The following is a 15591-nucleotide window of genomic DNA, read 5'->3' as shown; positions in this document are numbered from 1 at the left end:
TTTATTGCGATAGCAATTATATGACACTACAAAGCAGAGGACGCGTCTGTCAAGACGCGGCGGTCGGACGCATGCCACGTCGGCTCCGTCGGAAATCGATGAGTGTTGTGAAAATTTGCCCTACATCCACCCGAAACTGGTCTCACCGTCTCCGTGAAGTCGTCAGGAACCTCTGGATACCATATTTGTCCAGGTGGGCCTTTTTTCATCAATTCACGACTGGTTGAAACTCACGCCACGCACGAGCCTGGCTAAGCCAAACGCCGGCGGCGCGAACGCCGAGGCTCCCTAGCCATGGCGGTGGCCGCGAAAGCAGGCAATGACCCCAGCACGACGCAGAGGATGGAACTCGAGGCCGCGGAAGCACGGCAAGACCCTATACCCGGAGAAGATAATATCTTCAGGTCATGGTTCGCCAAATGCAAGAGAATCTCGCCAAGACGAAGCCAACAGGCTCTGCGCCAGCCGCCAGCAACAAGCTCCCAAAACAGGATTGGCTCCCGCAGCTGGCGCTGCCTCTGATTCTCCAAGGCGAGGAGGGCAGCAAGTGCAATGGAAGCCGTCACAACAAACCTTGGATCCGGCCAGATGAGTTGGTGATTGTGCTCAAGCCAAGAATTAACACGAATCTCCGTGCTGCGTTCGGTCCAGGCGGGATCGGCACCGCAGTGCAAGGCCTCACCGGTAGTACCGCGAACGCTGGCGTCTCCGTGTGGCCGGTATGGGATCAAAACATCGTTGTCGTGGGAGTGAATACAGAAGCCCTGGCCTCGAAGCTTATCTGGGACGTCACGCTGACAATCGGGGACCATCAAATACCGTTTCACGGACATTTAAAATCGGCTGGATAAACCTGCAAAGGCATCATCACCGTTGCAGACACCGAAACCTCGGAATCTCTTCGGCACAAGCTCGAATGGATCGACGGTGAAATCCTGTACGTGCGGAAATTAGGAACATCTAACATCGCAGTGGTGACTTTCAAGGGACGTCGCGTTCCAAGATTCATTCACTACTGTTCCGAAAACGTGCCAGTGCGTTACTACAAGAAAACGGTTCCGGCATGCTACCGGTGTGGCACGCTGGGCCACAGAGCGGATGCGTGGCCCCAACCGGACGATCAGCGGTGTATTCACTGCGGTACGAATGTGAACATCACCCCGTCAGGCCCAACGAAGCACAACTGCCAACCCAAGTGCCTCATTTGCGGCGGAAACCACTTCACTGGCTCTGCGGAATGTGTGGGAAAATTCAGGAAGGCATGGAAGCCCACTCCACCCAGCTGAAACATGGACAACCGGACACCACAAACAAGGGGACCAGCACCTCCCGCGAATGGCGTAAAAAAGCCACAGAATTCCAAGCAAAGGAAGACTGGACAGCCCAAACCGAGCAATGTACAGGCCGGGCCGAGGTCGAAGCCGCCTACCTTCCAGGCTGGGGATTCCCCCCCCCCCCCCGTGGTAAGCCCGCGCAAAAGGTGAGCAGTTGGACAGGGGTCGCCTCTCAGCCTCCCGCTACCACCTCCCCCCTCCCCTTCCGAAATCGAAATCAGCAAACAGCTAGAAATTATGCAAAAACGAAGCCACTCTAGAACGCGGAACCAGGCGCTGAAAGCGATGCAGGCTCCACCACGAACGGAGCCGGAGTCTATTCAGGCCTCGGCCAGCTCGGACTAGAACATGATTCTGGGTCGGACCTAGCAGGTTATACTAGCGTCTCGAAAACCGAAACCGTCGTAAAAAAACTCGGAGGGCATAGATACACGTCTTAGCAGGCTGGCAACAACATTTGAGGAAGAGAACAAAATGATAATGGAACAAAACAAACTTAGGTGGAGACACATTATTCCACAACAGGTAAACCTTGCAGTCCAGGCAGCGATCCAGGACCTGAAGCACAGTCTCGTGCCGATATTCACGGCCAGCATACTTCAGACCTGCCAAAATTGGCTCACTCCCCCAATTGGAGGAGAATCAAAAGCTAGCACTAAGATGCCGGAACAACGTCGACGCAAAATTGTTCATCGTAACCCGGCAAACTCTGAATCCGAGGGCACTATGGAGCAACCCATTGCACATCAAATCGAGACTCAGGCTCCCACGCAGGCCCCAGCGGTGATGATGCCACCCCCTCAACAATAAATTCATGATGGCAGGCATTTCTAAAGTGAATAATAAAAGTTCCAAACAAACGAAATTAGAGATTATTCCATGGAATTGCAGGGGCTTTAGAGATGGGAAAAAGAGGGCCACTCTCCATCTCTACCTGCAGACCCTAAATTCAATGCCGGCGGTCATAGCCTTACAAGAAACCGGACTGCAGGCGAAACTGCCTGGATACAATTCATGTCAGGGGGGTACGTCCACCTGTATTCTCGTACATAGGAGTGTACCGCTCGTCAGATAGACCTCGATCTCTCGGAGGGGCATGAACACACGATGGTCAACATCCTACCTAATAAAGACGAGACCCTAGCGTATACGTCCTTAATGTTACAGTTCCCCAAATGCAAGCGAAGCGTCTTCAACGAAATATTTTATAAAGCAGTTAGGGAAGCGGATAAGCATCCACTAGTGATCGTGGGTGACTTTAATGCCCCAGCTACCATTGGGGCTACACTCGCGAAATCCCCAAAGGTCGCAAATTCGCAGAACTCATTTCCACGCTCCGTCTATCGCTCCTTACAGACCGATGCAACCCACTAGAGTTGGAAATTCTGTAAACCGGGATACATGCCCGGATCTAACTTTGGTTAAAAATATATCTCATGCAACATGGGAAAACTTAGCCGATACACTCGGTAGCGATCACTGTCTCCTCAAAATCAATATTTCCGCTAAAGTAGCCCGCACAACGTGGAGCCAAGCCAAGCTTACAAATTGGACAGCTTTTCGCTCTCATGCAATCCCCTCTGTTTTTGGAGCGGGTGGGTACACAGAATGGGCGAAACAACTCACTGCCACAAACTCGAAGTGTGTCATAATCCTACTGACCACGGAAGACATTCCTGCAGTAGACAATCACCTCCTCCATCTTTGGGAGGCCCGCAGGAGTTTAACCAAACGCTGGCGGAAAAACAAACTCAACCGCAAGCTCAAACTTCGAATAGCTGAGCTGAGCATGCAAGCGGCGGAATACGCGGCGCAACTCAACGACTCAAACTGGACAGAACGATGCAATGCGGTAGCTAGGCAGATGAACTCGAAGGGCGCATGGCGCCTTTTCCGCAGTCTCATTGACCGCACGCAAACCAGAGGAGAAACACAAAAACAGCTCCGCCGGGCCTTGCAAGGCTTTCATGGAACCAATTCCCAGCTAGCCGATGCTCTTTGCGATAAATACCTATGCCGCAAGCTAGATCTGGACAAGACTGCATACGAATACGCGGGCAGGGAAAACCATCAACTCGATGCTCCATTTGCCATGCATGATCTGAAAGCGGCGCTGGGCAAAATGCGCAGGGGCACCGCCCCGGGCCGAGATCATATCACTGTAACACTTCTAGTAAATTTGTCGGATGATACCTATTGGCATCTATTGGAATACATTAACGCGATCTGGGACGGCCAACCGCTTCCAATCGATTGGAAAACAGCATTAGTCACCTTCATTCCCAAACCCGGCAAGCAAATTGCTACAGACAACCTCAGGCCCATACCGCTTACTCCGTGCGTAGGCAAACTCATGGAAGCCATGGTTAGAGACCGCCTCTCTCCGTACCTCGAAAGTAAGGGATACTTCGCGGATACCATGTTTGGTTTTAGGCCACATATGTCTGCACCATACATCCTCCTTCAACTAAATCGGAGGACATCATCCAACCCACCTATTCGACACACAATGACAGGGCAATTCTTGCTCTCGACCTTAAAGGTGCGTTCGATAATGTTAAACATGAGATCATTCTGACCAACTTAAGCCGCACTCATTGCGGATAGGAAAACCTTTGCATATATCAGAGACTTCCTCTCAGATAGGCTGGCGATTCTCCGCATAGATGATGAGGAACATGGACCCTTCAAGATGGGTACGCGAGGGACTCCGCAAGGGGCGGTCATCTCCCCGTTACTATTTAATATAGCTATGATGAAGCTCCCGAAGTTTTTGGCACATGTAGAGGGGGTACATCACGCACTATACGCCGATGATATCACAATTTGGGCAAATCAGCGCAGTATAGGCGAAATGGAAGACCGTCTCCAGCAGGCCGCCTCCATCGTGGACGCCTACGCGACTCAATGCGGATTGCAGTGCGCTACAGCTAAATCCGAACTCCTACATATCCGAGCAAACGTAAAAGACAGAACGACCCTGGACTTGACTCTATCAGGGGGTTCCATTCGGGTGGTCTCTGAGATCCGAGTCTTAGGCCTTCTCATACATAACAGAACAAAACGGAACTACGTTGTACAAGTTAAGCAAAGTAGGGGAACAGGTAGGACGTATGATCCGCCGAGTCTCAAACAAACGCGGGGGTTTACGAGGTAGGGACGCGCTTCGGCTCGCCCACGCCTTTGTAACCAGCAGGATTCTTTACTCAATTCCGTATTTAAGAATGACTAAACACGACGAGAACAGGGCTGATGTAATCCTCAGGAAAGTAACCAACGCGCCTTAGGCCTGCCCATCAGCACTTCCAATCAGAAACTATCTGCCTTGGGGGTCCTTAACTCTATTCAGGAGCTCAGGGAGGCGTACCTCACAAATCATTACACACGGCTTATGCAGACCGCCCCGGGGCGTCGCCTGCTAGACCGCCTGTGCATTCAACACAACTGCGAACCTGAACACACGGAGCGCATCCCAGAGCTGCGGCGCACCAAACTCTGGGTGCCCCCACTCCCTCGTAATATGACGAAAGAAACACATGAAGGACGAAGACAGGCGCGTGCCAAAGCGCAAGAAAGACAGCTTGGCTCCCGTTCTGGGGTTTACTATGTGGATGTAGCCGGACCTTCGCCCAGGGGATATTACACGGCGGCGGTTGTACATCAGGGAACTCAGGTGGACGGACTCTCATTTAGAGCCGCGAATATAAGTCGCTGTCGCCTTGGCGGCTGCACACCCTCAATCCAAATGCATACTCACAGACTCTCGAAGGGCTTCTGTAAAACTACTTGGCAGGGGAAATCTCTCCACTAGCTAACAAAATTCTGAGACTCTGCATCAGGTATCGGGATCCCGCCCCAAAAGGAATAATCTGGACTCCAGGCCATCAGGGCCTTCGAGGTAATGAAGCTGCAGACGCAGCAGCCCGCGCACTTATTCCCCGGGAACCTCCCTGTTGCCCTAAACAGCCTGAATTTCCTGCTCCCCTACTACGGTTCAGTGCAATTCGACATTACTTCTGCTAGCAGCGCCGGGTGTACCCCCCTCCGGCAAAAGGCCTATCCAAAACTGAAGAACGCGTCCTACGGCGCCTCCAAACTAATACGTTGCTCTGCCCAGCTATAGTAAAGCATTTCGATCCCAACATCAATGGTCAATGCCAGCACTGTGGTAATTTGGCAGATCTGTATCACATGGCCTGGGCCTGCCAACAGAATCCCAAACTATTCCCTATTCCCCACCCAACTCGAGAGGACTGGGAGGCGACCGTGCTCAACAGCTCCGGACTAGAGAAACAACGAGCTCTGGTTCAACGGGCTCGAGTGGCGGCTTCGACCAATGACGTCCCGGACTAAGGACGACACCTAGTTTCATGGAGCTCACGGGCTTCACCCTCTCTCTTTGTTCAATAAAAGATTTCACCACCACCACCAAAGCAGATTTCTGCCGTCGCCGTTTTCTACGCCGTATCCGTGAGGTTCCGTATGACTTCAATGGAGAGGAAATCGTCGCCGCGCGCCGAACGCTGTATGTGCGAGTGAAAGGGCGCGAGGGACGCGCGCTTTCACGGCGAATGAACGCACGGCGGAGAACAAACGCGTTCTGCGCCGTGCTCCCTTAAGGGCTGCAGAAGTGGGCGTCTCTTTTCTCCTTTACAATCACCATATATGGAGAGCAAACGCGCCTACTTCCCACGCGCGAGAGGCCGTGGGGGGGGGGGGGGGGGAGTGTAGGGAGGTGACGTTTAGCTGCGGCACCAAGTGCCTATTTATATCAGGGGCTCCGGCAATAGTCACCAACGCCGCCCGCATTTTGTGCGAACGCGGGCAAAACGCCGACGGCGTCGACAACAGTTCTGCGTGTTGCCGGTGCTGCTGCATGTCCAAGTTTATACAGCTGATAAAGCTACCATCATTACTCCGTATAGCTCTCTACAAATCTGCTATTGCAATTGATGCTTCGCCTTTGAGGTGAACATTTTTTTGTGGATTGCTACGTAGGGGTGTATTTTGAATGTCATTCACATGGCGGCCCTAGTTATACAGGCCAAAGGAAACGCGGCGTAAACATAAGCCAGGGGGACCACAAAAATGTGGAAAGCTTGCACTAGTGGTGCAACGCTGGAGTAAACAATGGGGCTAATGATCGGCCTAGCTTCTTCCAGATTTTACTAGGCTTGGCTAAATTTTGCGAGGAAATGCCAAGTGCTGCTACGCAAGGTATTCCGAATCAGCTCGCCGGCGAGGCGCTTATTGTCGCTTGGCCGTGCGACGGGCTTCAAGATAAGCGGCTCCTTTTCGGGTGTCCGGATCTTCTTTGGTTGTCCCATTCAAGGCTACATGTACTCGCCGCAGAGTCAACAAGAGCTCTGCCGGCGTCGTGGAGGCTCCGAGCTTTAAGCTCCCCGGTGATGTCACGGCCAAGCTGCGCCTTCACACTTGCCGGAGCGTGTCTGGTCGAAACCTGCCGAGCCGCCGCCAGAGGCGCCTGCTGCAGTCACGGACACCGCGCGCGTTCGGCGTGAACGCGCGGCTACGTGGACGGCGTCAGCAGCAGCTCTGCGCGTTGCCACGTTGGTGGTGGTGGTGGTGGTGGAGAAACATTTAATCAGAAAAGTACAGAGAGTTGCTCTACAGAAGCACTTGGGTGGTCTCCCTATTCCGGAAGTCCACTGGAAATGATCGCCGCTCGGGCGCGGGCCACCAGGGAGCGTTGAGCGTCCAGGGTAGAGCAGCCAAGCAGGAACTCCTCCCAAGCCTCTCTTGTGGGTAGGGGGAAGGGGGATGAAAAAGGAAGGGGTATGGAGGGGCATACTGCCATCATGTGATAGGTGTCGGCCAGGACCCCACAATGCGCACAATAGGCGTGTATACCCGGCATGAAATGCTGGGCGGCCGCAGGACACAAGAAGGTGTTAGTCTGCAAGCGTCTCAGAAGTCTTTCATCCGCTTTAGAGAGGCCCCGTGCAGGGTCTGGGTAAAGGCGGCGTGAGCTGCGATAATGCTCTAGAATTGCGCGGTACTGCGTAAGAGCTGAGGTGTCTGGGGTAGACGCAGAGTCGGAGGTGGTAACGGCCCGGGAGGGAGAGACGCAGGCAGTGGCATGCGCCGCTTCGTTACCGGGGAGACCCGCGTGGCCAGGAGACCAGACGATGCAGATGGAGTGAGGCTCAAAGCGCCATGAGGCCGCCCGAAGAAGGTGGGCGGCCAGTTGGTGCTGCTACAATCTCTCTCTCTCTCGCTCTCATTTTCTGTTTCTCTGTCCCCAGCATAGCGCGCACCGCGCGCATGTTCTCCTTCCGTCTCGTTGACGTCCCATGTCAAGGGAGCATGTGCACGGCGCGCAGAGGAGGCGAAGCAGGCGCCCGCTCAGCGAGGTGATTGGTAGGCAACACACGGTGACGTCTTTACCAGAAGCAGTTTTTGTTGGCACTACGCGGCGCAACCAAGAGCTTAAACGGCTGTGCTGTTCAAGTAAATTTGTGGATTGCTGCGTAGGGCCTGTATTTCGAATACTATTCACACGGCGGCTGTAGTTATATAGGCCAAATCAAGCGTGGCGTCAGCAAAAGCTTGGGGGAACACAAAAACGATTTAACGAAGGAACCTTCAACCTAGGCTTGCATGTTAATGGCCGCAGTGCAAATAGGAAGTTTTGTTGAATCGCGGTCACCATCGGAGAACGCTGGAAAATGCCGAGGCCTAATATGTTAAAAAACATGGTGACAGATACGTGAGTCAACCATCACGGGCTTTACGCGATAAGGAGTTCGCGCTTTTGAACATATGTACACCCTAACCTAGCCTGGTTTTTAGTCTACCAAAATTATTGCCATGCATGAGTCTTCACAAGTTTTTTTTACTAATGGTTCATTAACCTACTCAGATGACTAGTGTTTCTGATACAGTGTTTGATAAACCTATCTCCTTGTGTGTATATTTGTGAGTTCTTGACTAATTAATTCAATTGTTAATTAAGACTTAGAGATTGACTCCAACCAAATAATGAAATTTACTAGCCCGACGTTTCGGAACCAATTCGGCTCCTTCTTCAGGGGGTATTCTTCGGAGGTGGCGGTGTGCCGCTTTTAAAAGGTCCGTCGTAACAGAGGAGAGGAAGGGGGAGAGAGCGTAAGGGTCGGAGACACTTGGCAGGGCACCTGTTCTAGACAGAAAAAGTAGGTGGTGGGGGTGGGGTGGGGGCGGGGGGGGGGGGGCTTCGGCGTCGCTGGTCGGCTGGGTTTACCGATGCTGGGCGCCCTTTAGTCGCGGGAATGCGTTGACGAGGGACAATGGGGGGGGGGGGACGAGGTGTTTTGGTGTTGCTGACCTAGAGCAGGGGGTCCTTTCTTCCCTTCGTCGCGTCTGCAAGGCCATGAACATACAAAGAAGGAAGAATGCCCTTCACGCGGTTTATATTACCCGCCGTGTTCTGAATGTGCCGAGACTCGAGTAGTAGCCTTTTTCGCCAGTTTGTCTCTGTTTGAAGGATTTCGGTTTCTTGGACAGAAATATTGTGGTTGGCGTCTTCGGAATGTTCGGCGACGGCGCTGCGTATTCGGTTGAATGTTCTGACGTCGTTTTCATGTTATTTGATTCTTTTAGATTTTTGGTTTCCCCGATGTACGACGCTGGACAGTCGGCACAGCTGATTTTATAGACGACGCCTTGAGCTTTTTCTTTTGGTGGACGGTCTTTTGGTTTAGAAATGAGGATATTCAAAGTGTTCATCGGTTTATGCGCGACTTTGAGGCCTTCTTTTTTCAATATTCGGCTGAGAGCTTCTCTGGTACCTTTGACGTATGGGATGGACACTCGTTTCTGTGGTCGAGGGGGAGTCAACGGTTGGAGGTCTCGTAGTTTGTTTTTTTTCTTTTTTGTTGTCGGGTGTTTTTTCGAATGAATTCCGTTGTATAGCCGTTCCTTTTGAGTTCGTTGAGAACCGTTCTCCTTTCTTTCGTTTGATCTAATTCCAATGTGCAATGAGTTTCGACTCTTTTCAATAAAGAATTTACGACCGATGCCTTGTGGTTTGCCGGATGGTTGGATGCGAAGTGTAGGTAGGTCTATGTGGGTTGGTTTTCGGTAGACTGAGAATTTTAGATTGCCGTTGGTTTGCGTAACTTGTACATCTAGGAATGGTAACGATCCCTTTTGTTCGCGCTCCGACGTAAACTGTATATCCGGGTCTATGGAATTTAAATGGCTCTGCAGGTTTTCGACTTGCGACTCCTTCACGATACAGAAGCAATCATCCGCGTACCTGAGGAAGACTTTTGGCTTCAGGGAAAAAGTACTCAGAGTTCTGTCTTTGATATTTTCCATCGTTAAGTTAGCCATGGTGACGGAAATTGAGGCCCCCATGGGAGTTCCTTTCACCTGCTTGTAGTAGCTGCCTCGGAAGGTGAAGTAGGTATTTGACACGCATAGCTCGAGAAGGCGGCAGATCTCGTCTACACTCAAGGGGGTTCTCTCGTCGAGTGTGTCGTCGCGTTCCAGGGCATCCCTTGTTGCGGATATAGCTAACTGAATGGGTACTCTGGTGAACAAAGAGATCACATCAAAAGAGACCAGGCATTCATCATCTTCGAGGCGTACATTTGATATGAAGACGCCGACCATAAGATTTCTTTCCATGAAACCCAAATCCTTCAAACAGAGACACACTGGCGAAAAAGGCTACTACTCGAGTCTTGGCACATTCAGAACACGGTGGGTAATATAAACCGCGTGAAGGGCATTCTTCCTTCTTTGTATGTTCATGGCCTTGCAGACGCGACGAAGGGAAGAAAGGACCCCCCGCTCTAGGTCAGCAACACCAAAACACCTCGCCCCCCCCCCCCTTGTCCCTCGTCAAGACATTCCCGCGACTAAAGGGCGCCCAGCATTGGTCAACCCAGCCGACCAGCGACCATGAAGCCCCCCCCCCCCCACCCCCACCACCTATTTTGTCTGTCTAGAACAGGTGCCCTGCCAAGTGTCTCCGCACCTTACGCTCTCTCCCCCTTCCTCTCCTTTGTTACGACGCACCTTTTAAAAGCGGCACACCGCCACCTCCGAAGAATACCCCCTGAAGAAGGAGCCGAATTGGTTCCGAAACGTCGGGCTAGTAAATTTCCTTATTTGGTTGGAGTCAATCTCTAAGTCTTAATCAATTTTCCCAACCAGACAGGTAATTCTGTCGAAATGTTTAGCTTCAAGTTGTTAATTAGCACTCCTGCTCGTCTTTCTTCCCCTAAGCCTTCCTTTTTTTTATTCCGCACTTCAGTATTTCGCGCTACAAAAATCATGCCATGAGCTTATTGCGCAGGGCATTGCACATAGCCAGGAGTTAGGGACAGTTCGTACAGGTTCCTTTTCGCGCCACCACGTGGCGTATCGACTTTAAGGAATACGATATTCCCGCTATGACGTATACTATGACGCACAGCTAAAGAAAGCACAATGAAAATAAACATACCCTGAAGCTGTCGCTTCACCTCGGTACTTAGAAACGAGCGCGCTTGTGTATCAGCGTTATCTCGAAGACGGTCAGCTACTTGCTCTACTGACAACGAATCTACGGTTTTGCTAGACACTTGGCCAGACAGCTCGTCGGCCTTCTGAGAGATGCCTGGCTGAGATAACGGCTCCCGCGAAGCTTTTGCTGCATATATACGTATATATATATTCTCTTGGGCGGATTTCTGATTTGTGCACCACTGTGGCCACGGTATTGCATATACGTCAGGATTATTCATGGGTTTCCTATAGAACTGGCGCGATGTATTGTTTAAGAGGAAGCTTTAGCTCTGGCCTATCTTCGATGCCGGATACTGAAATACATGTATAATGCAGGAATGCTTTCATGAGAAAACCGCTGAACCGATTCGAATGAAATGTGTTGCATTTAAGATGTAATGGTAAATTGCAGAGACTGCAGCAAATATAACTTTTGTTTAGATAGTGTAATCTTTTCCAACAATTGCAGGATGTTCGTAAATTTGGAAAAAAAATAGAAGCATGAAGTTTATAAATCAGCAACTCAGCCATTAAAAACAAATATGGCATTTCTAAAAGCTGCACTCGTTGGAGCATCAAAAGCGAACGATTTTTTTTGCTATATCCTAAAACTTAAGTGAATTTCGTATAATGTTCGGAAGGGTTTTGCAAATGCAACATTCACAACTTAGTGGTGTATTTCCGGATGGTGTATGATATATGATTGCTGTGCGCTGTGGATGTATTATTAGGTGCAGTTTACAAAATTCCGATATCGTTTTTCAGCAGCTGAGGTACATTGTTCTATACGTCAAATTTTCTTTGTCGAACTTTTCGAATTCTTAAAAATTTTACGTAAGAAAGTAGACAGCCTAGATAAAATATCCCTTTCTGAAATCACTACGCTTTAACATTTTTTTCTAAATTCAACATAACTCATCATATTTGGTGCAGTTGTTGCTCTGAGAAAATATTGCCGATTTCTCATGTATTTCGATAGGAACCCCCAAGCTCAATGTTCTCCTTAGGTTCGAGCTTGAATAAACGACTTGTTGATAAGATTTGTTTGTAAGTGTGCGATCGTGGCCTAATGAGCTACAGCACCGCCATACTGAGCTGAACGGCAGAGGATATGTTTGTAAAGCGGCCTGGGAAGGACGAGCAGAAAAGAAAGGGAGAAGGCAGGGATGTTATTCAGAAGCATGTGTAGTTGGCTAACAATTACTAAATGCTGTGGCCGTCATACCACCTTGCGTTCCATCAGCATAATTTCTGTTTCATTCTGATATTGCGCTATCATCAATCAATCGAGATTAGGACACCGTGGTCATGGCATTGTAATACCATCGCAATTATTTATCGCCATCACTTCAGAATCATCTGATCATCGTCATGCCGTCGTCCTCATATGCCTTCGTCGTTCGATCAACATCATTCCTTCTTCGTAATTACATCGTCGTCACTGCATGCACCGTCGGCCTGTGGTCCTTGTTCTACCGTTGTGAGATAACAATGGCGAGTGATGATCATAACAAAGCGGGTCAATCAGGGAGACAGTATATGACCGCATATAGCCGAATCACTTGAAGCATCAGGAGAAATACTACGGATTCTTAATAAAAGTGTCTTAGATAACACGGTGTGTCGGTTCTTGTTCGCTACATTGTGTGAATGTTAATTGCAATAACTTCGATAGTCATCTTAACGTGGGTTCTGCAGGAATTCTTTCGTCTTCGCGACACTAACGAACTCTGGTCCACATTGTTCCCAGCTTATTAACTCCTCGATTTCCAAGAGATGGTCGTGCTCTGGCGTGTGACGGACGACCCGAAGTTTGATAGAGGTAGGGGTATGATTTCGAGAGCGGCGTCGCCTGTCAACAAGGGGAAGCACATTTGGATGGGTGGGAATAGCGTCGAAAGGCACACGTCAAGAGTTGCTAGACATCACAGATTCGAATCAAACTCACAAAGAGTTATAAATATATATGCGTTGCAGTCGCGCTCAAGAAATTGGAAAGTATAGGATTGGTACGAGACTCGCTGCAAAAACATTCACTAGACTGTCTCAGGCATCCAAGCTGTCCTTAACGGGAATCAATGAGACGAGTTTCGATAGAGCTCGTCACATTTTTCAAGAGAGGAAGACGTGCCTAGAGGCAGAGTCCACAGCAATAATTTGTTGCTGCACAACAATATGTAGACTTTAGGCTTGATAATTTTAATGGAGAAGCAAAAATTAAACAACTTTTCAAGAAGTTTTTAGATGAAATTGTAGCAAATAAATTCTGAAAATTCATTTACAACTTTTTTTGTCTTAAGGCATAGGGCAACTCACCATTGGTTTCCATTATTTTTCTTCGTTATATATTCAAGCTAGTTGAATATTTTGCCCTGGGTTATTGTACAATTAGCCGAACTAATTAAATCGAGACTTTCAAGTGTCCATTGTTCTTAGACAAATGCTTCAAGTCTATGCGGATGCTGCAACATTGGCGAGGGGGATGTGAAAAACAAAACAGAAATGCAGAACATTTTATTGCCTCAGTAAATTTTTATTTTGAATGCTATTTCCATTCGTTAAGTAGCTCGACCCTCGTGTTCGCCGCCTTCTATACGTTTTTTGTAGCACTAGGTACGTTGTCTGCCAATTTCGTGAATATCAAGGAGGTCATATGACGGAGGAAAAAAAACAAAAAAGCCTACGTTGTACATGCACTGTGCTGAAACACAAGTAGACAGATTCCAAATTTGCATATATTTCGAAACAAGGATGCCTAAATTGTCGATTGAAAAACTGACATCATTATAATGAAGCCGAATGAAGCAATAAAAACGGCATGTTCCGTGTGAAAATATGATGAGCGTTAGCCTTGCGGGTCAATAATGTCTATTTAATAAAAAGAAGCTTCTAGTGGTCGTATATTATGGTATTCCTGAAAGCCAGTAACCATCGTATTTAATTTTACATTCGCGACAAAATTATTGGCTCAAATTCCATCACTGTAGGTACACTCGAATGACTATATGAGATTCAAAAGTGAGATGAGATGGCTGGCCTCGGCGTGTACGGGACTGTTCACCTATGCCTTCGCTATAGTATGTTGGCGCTCTCTTTAAAGCCCGAGCATGGTGATCAACCGATGTGCTTTTCTACAACTTCATCCCTACATGTAAACTGGTGTTGTTCCACTCCCGGTGGTTGTTGCCAGCCTGATCCCTCCATATTTTCCTAATTGTCGATTCTATGCTTTGTCTTTATACCAAATATTCACATAAAAATCTGTGCGTGCTCGGCTCGTAATGAAATGTTTATTTCTCTCACAGTTAAATTATCATGTAACCAGCAAAACGGAATGCAGGGCAAAAACCAGCTTTGATGAAGCTTGAAGACCGCCTGGCGGCTGCTAATCACGTGACGGTATCTTCACAATAACCGAGAACTCGAGCTAGCTTCGTATAGGCAAAATGGCTAATGGGTCGAACAGAACCGGGCCGGCCAACGTATGATACTTTCGGGCTCGTGCCATGCAGGCCCGGACCTGAAAAACCGGCCCGTGCAGTGCTCTACTTCAGATAGTCTGAAGAGCAGATTTCCATATGATTATGAAAGATTGAGTACAACAGCTTAAGACGTAACCTGATTCCCTGTTCAAGCAAAAGGATCCAGTCAAGTTCTTTTTCCCTCCTACACTTAGAAAGCGGTTGTACATCACCAGGACGAACAGTGTCGCGATGGATTGTACTTTTTCTAGTGAATTATTATGCCAAAAAACTAAGTTCTTGGGCTTTAATTACGTGCCAAAACCACGATATGATTATGAGGCACGCTGTAGTATGGGACTCCGGATTAATTAAGACCACCTGGGGCTCTTAACGTTCACCTAATGCTGCTATAATTTGCAGATCGGAAAACGGATCCCACACAGGGCATGCCTACTGCAAAATTGGTAAAACGTGTTTGATACGATGATTCTTATACGTTAATACGTACATGTTATAAACTTTGTTGCAAGAAATGAAGGGCGCCCCCTGCATTTCTAACTACGGTATTAAGAAGTTATGACCAAGAACCATCCTCTGACAGCAGAAGACTTAAATATTTCACTGATGACTTATTTTATTTTTCATTTTTTGGCCACTTAACAAATACTTATATCTGATTTTGTTATATGTTTCCAGTGAAGCTAATGTCTACACAGTTATTTATGTTTAGGGGCATGCTATTAGTGACACACTACTTTATAGGTGCTTCAAGTCGGCCGCCAATAAGGACACTGCCTCATTAGATGCCCTTGCATACAGTACGCAATCATCCACAAAAATGGTATCTCTGTTTCGATAACATCAAACATATTGTTAATGAAAACAAAACAACAAATTTGCCAGAGGCGTTTTAAAGTGCTTACGTGTGGTTATGCGAAAGCGATATAGCCCCTTTCGTGAAATGTTTTTTCCGCGCGTTCTGTGTCCGTGCAAGTTCTCCCCTGAAAACACCCGTGTACTTAGATTTAGGTGCACGTTAAAGAACCCCAGGTGGTACAAATTTCCGGAGTCCACCACTACGGCATGCTCATATTCAGATCGTGGTTCTGGCACTTAGAACCACCATAATTTAATGTTTAAGTTATCCCCCGCGTTCTAACGACACCTGGGTGAGGCCAAATGAAAACGCGCCAAGCATCTGAACACACTCGCTTGCCCACGAGTTCGTAACTCGAAGGAGTGCTCCGCGGCGTTCAATTGGACATTAATGCATTTTATTTCATTTAGTCATTTGA

This window comes from Dermacentor silvarum, chromosome 3, assembly GCF_013339745.2.
Source record: "Dermacentor silvarum isolate Dsil-2018 chromosome 3, BIME_Dsil_1.4, whole genome shotgun sequence".
NCBI classification, from domain to species: Eukaryota; Metazoa; Arthropoda; class Arachnida; order Ixodida; family Ixodidae; genus Dermacentor; species Dermacentor silvarum.
Note: the sequence above shows the minus strand (reverse complement) of the source record.